Source organism: Aptenodytes forsteri, unplaced genomic scaffold (genome assembly GCF_000699145.1).
Source record: "Aptenodytes forsteri isolate BGI_AS27 unplaced genomic scaffold, ASM69914v1 Scaffold466, whole genome shotgun sequence".
In the NCBI taxonomy this organism is placed as follows: domain Eukaryota; kingdom Metazoa; phylum Chordata; class Aves; order Sphenisciformes; family Spheniscidae; genus Aptenodytes; species Aptenodytes forsteri.
The window spans coordinates 498,237-502,561 of NW_008795119.1; positions in this window are offsets into that span (position 1 = coordinate 498,237).

Sequence of the window (4,325 nt, forward strand, 5' to 3'; positions counted from 1 at the left end):
GCGTCAGCGGAGCGGGGGTGGAACGGTGTCCCCGCAGGGTCAGAGAGCAGGGAAGGCTGCCTCCCGCGGCATGCTGGGAGCTGTAGTCCTGGGGCACGGGGCTTCCGATCGGCCATGTTGGTTCCCGGGGCATGCCGGGAGTTGAAGTCTTCTGGCACTCGGCTGCCGGGCGGCCATGCTCTGTTTGCCAGCGCATGCCAGGAGGTGGAGTTTTTGCGGACTTTGCTGCCGGGCAGCTGCGTTACTCTCGGGCGGGTGCGGCGAGGCGTAGTCCGCCGTAGTTGCTACTGCCGCGTCCCCCGCGGCGCGAGGTGTAGTTTTATTGCCGGTTTCGTGTGTTTTTCTGCGGGCTTTCTGCTGTCAGTACTGCCGGTGGGGCGACGCGCATGCGCCGTGGAGCAATACACGGCGCTCGCTGCTTCCGCCCGACGACCAAAATGCGGTACTGCAGCACGGGCGTCGCGCATGCGCAGAGGCGCCACCGCGCTCCACGTTGCCATCTGCCGGTAACGGCGATGCGATGCTGCGGTGCCTGCGAGGTGATGCCGCCGCGCTTGTTGCTGCCTCTCGTTAAGGAAACGCCGCTGCCGTCCCACGTGCGCGGTGCCGGCGGGCGCTCGGCCCGCAAAGCGCGGAACTGCAACGCCGGTGCCGCCCCCGAGCAAGCGCCGCCCGGCGGGTGCTCGCTGCTGCTGCCGCCTGGTGGCTGAAGCGCGGTACTGCAGCGCTGGCACCACACAGGTGTGCAGCAGCGCCGCCGCCGCCTTCGCTGGTCCTGCAGCATGGCGGTGTGCTGGGCGCGATTCCCGGCGCTGGGTGAGGTCCGGGATCACCGGTGAGGCGAGTGAGCCCCTTTGGCGGGTGTGGGGGTGTCTCCTGCCCACTGGCCGCCTGGGGGTGATGGGACGGGAAGCTTCAAATTGCCTGCTGTGGCAGGCTCCTGGTCCGCTGGAGGCAAGCCCGGTCAGGGCAGCCCCAGGGAGTTACCCGAGAGCTGATAGAAGGGAAGAGGGGAAGAAGGCGGACACCCTCCCTGGCACAGATGCTGGGCCCCTCGCCAGATCTCTCCCTGAGCCCCCGGCCCCGCTCACCCCATGCAGCTGCCCCCAGCTCCAGCACCTCCCCTGAAGCCTGTCCCATAGCCCCAGGTTGCCCCCAAGCCTTGTCATGAAGGCCGCAAGCTGGCCCTCAAATGCACTGGATTCTCCCTTAATGTGGGTGCTGTTAGCAGCAGTGCAGGGAAAGAGCAGCATCTCCAGAAGCCCCTGGGGAAGGAGAGGCTTCAGCCAGGGGCAATCTATGCTAATAACGGTCGCTGCTTCTTCTTTCCCTCTCCCAGAGGCTGCGCTCAGGATGCAGTTGCCCGTTCCTCGCCTGGGGATGCTGTTGACTGCACCCGCCTCAGGCTTACGTGGGTTGTCTCTGCCTGGTCTCACTCTCCTTGCAGTGTGGGGGGTGCAAAGGGACAGGCAGAGCACTTACTGGCTGTGGACAGGAGCTGCCGCAGCTGAAGCTGGAGAGGCCAGAGAAAGGTAAGAAGAAATCAAAGGCCATCCGGCTGGCAGCTGCCTCCCGCTGCAGGCAAGAGAGAGCCTGTCTTTCCAGGTGAGGAAGGATCCTTCTTCGTAGTCCGCAGCAGGCCAGGCTGCCAATGTGCACCACAGGGTCTGTATGCATAACCCAGTACGTGGTACAGCTGTGTAGTGCGCGAGCGAGTGACGCTGTGTGTCTAGGAAGCCTCCTTTCATATGACCTGTGAGACACCCACATATTCTCTTAGGTGGTGAAGAGCCAAGCGACCAGTTACAGAAGAGGAAGGGCGGAGAGAAGGAAGAAGCAGTGTCTGAACTGTCAAATTCTCCTGGCAGTGCTGAGAGCGAGAGCTGCGGTCAGTTCCAGGCCCTCGGGGCCCTGTCGCCCCTCTTGTGTGTCCTGGGCCCTCCGTGCCCCTCTCCTGGCCCCCTCTCTTTCACACGCTGCTGTGATTTTTTTTTTTTTTTTAGTTACAGAAGAGGAAGGGCGGAGAGAAGGAAGAAGCAGTGTCTGAACTGTCAAATTCTCCTGGCAGTGCTGAGAGCGAGAGCTGCGGTCAGTTCCAGGCCCTCGGGGCCCTGTCGCCCCTCTTGTGTGTCCTGGGCCCTCCGTGCCCCTCTCCTGGCCCCCTCTCTTTCACACGCTGCTGTGATTTTTTTTTTTTTTTTCTCTCCTCTCCCTCCTTTCTCCATCTCGCTCTGAGCAGCTCCCTGTCCCCATGTTTTAGGTCCTCCCTCTCTGCCCTGTATCCCATGGCTATTTTTTTCTGCTTTTGTCCTGCTCCCTCCTTTTTTCCCATCCTCCATCTCTGTCCTGTAGCCTATTGCTGTTTTTTCCTTTTCCATCTCTTTGTCCTGATCTGCATCTGTCTCTTTCTTTCCCCTCAGTTTCTCTGGCCTGTCCCTTGGTGTTCTTTTCTTCTCTGTGCCTGTATGTGCCACTCCGTATCCCTGCCTTCCGATCTCTCTTGTTCCTTCCTTTTCTTTCTCTCTCTATCCCTTTGTCTTGCTCACTGTTGCTGGTTTTTTTCATTCTGTATCTCACTGTCCCTGCCCTTCCTGTTCATCTCTTACTCTCTCTGACGCTTTGTGCTGCTCCCTGGCCCTATTATTTATTGCTTCACCTCTCTGTCTCTGTTTTTTCTTGTCCTCCACCGCTCTGTCATCCTCTCCATTGCTCTCGTTGGCTCTCTATCTCAGCATCCTGCTCCCTGTCCCTCTCTCTTTCACAGTATCCCACTTTCCGGCTCCCTGGCCCTCACCTGTTTTCTATATACCTCTGTCCTTCCTCCTGTCTTTCCTTGTCCCTCTGGCCTGCTACCCATCACTGTTTTTTTCTTTCTTTATCCATCTCTCTGCCTTGGTCCTGTCACTCTCCTCCTCTTTCTGTCTCTAATGTTTCTTTCTCCACCTCTGCCCCGCTCCCTGTCCCTTTTCTCTTATTCTCTCTGTCCTCCATCCCCCACCTAAATTTTTGTCTGTATATCTCCATACCACTGCCTGTCCCATCATTTCTCCCTATATCCCCCTGCCCAGCTCGCTGTCCCATTATTCCCCTCTGTCCTGCTCCCTGGCTTTTTTCCTCATCCTGCAGCCCAGCACTGGTTTTTCCCCCCCTCTCTTTGTCCTGATCTCTCTCTTTTTTCCTCTCAATCCCTCTGGCTTGTTCCCTATCTTTTTCTCTCCCTCCCTCCTTCCTTGTTCCTCTCATTCCATTTCTCCCTTGATCCGTCTGTTCTGGTCCTCGCTCATCATTTTCTCTTTCTTTCCCTCTGTCCTGCTCCCTGACCCTGTTTTTCTTCCGCCATGTCCCCACAGGGCTCCTCATCCCTTTTTTATCGATTTCTCCATCTCACTGTCCTTTTCCCTGTACCTTTCTTTCTCTGCTCCTTCTCCCTAATTTTATTTTTCTCTTTCTGTTCCTCTGTCCTGCTCCCCATCGCTGTATTTTTTTCTCTGTATTTGCTGCTCCATTAACAACTGCCGAGCTGTCCCAGGGGAAGGGTGAGTGTACAGGCACCGAGCCCCATAGCAGACTTACACACATTAATGAACAAACACTTGCTGTCTCCTTTGCACTCATGGCTGGTTGTAGTCCTTTGTACTTGGGGAGGGGCTGTCAGAGAGTCCAGGGGAGCAGGTTACACAGTGGGTGTCAGGGGCCATGGCTGCAGCTGTGGGCTGGGGTTGGAGAAGCCCCGGGGGGGGGCAGTGAGGCTGATGGCCCTTCTGTGTGAAAGGGCTGCAGCCCCAGGGGATGGTGCTGCTGGGGGCATGCCTGCCTGAGAGTGCCAACGAGTTGCAAGGATGTTTCCAACCCACCGGTGCAACAGGCTGACAGTCAGTTCGAGTCAGGCCCCATCAGGGCAGCTCCCAGGGATTTTCTGAGAGCTGGTGGAGAGGAAGCAGGAAGAGGGGCAGGAGATGGCTGCCCTCACCCCTCTAAGTACCTGGAGGCCTTCCCACCCCCTGGAAAAGGCGCTGGGTGCTTCCCCAACTCCTCCAGCCCTGCTCACCCCACGCAGCTGCCCGCAGCTCCAGCACCTCCCCTGAAGCCTGTCCCGTAGCCACAGACTGCCCCCAAACCCCAGCCTCACAGCAGCAAGCTGGCCCTTGAATATGCTTTATTCTCCATAAATGCAGGTGCCATTAGCATCAGTTTGGGGAAAGAGCAGTGTCTCCAGAAGCACCTGCAGAAGGAGGGATTCCTGCCTGAGGAGAGCTACAGTCATCACTGTGCGTAACAGTTGCTTGTTCTCTCCCCCTCCCAGAGGCAGCACTGAGGGCTCAGTT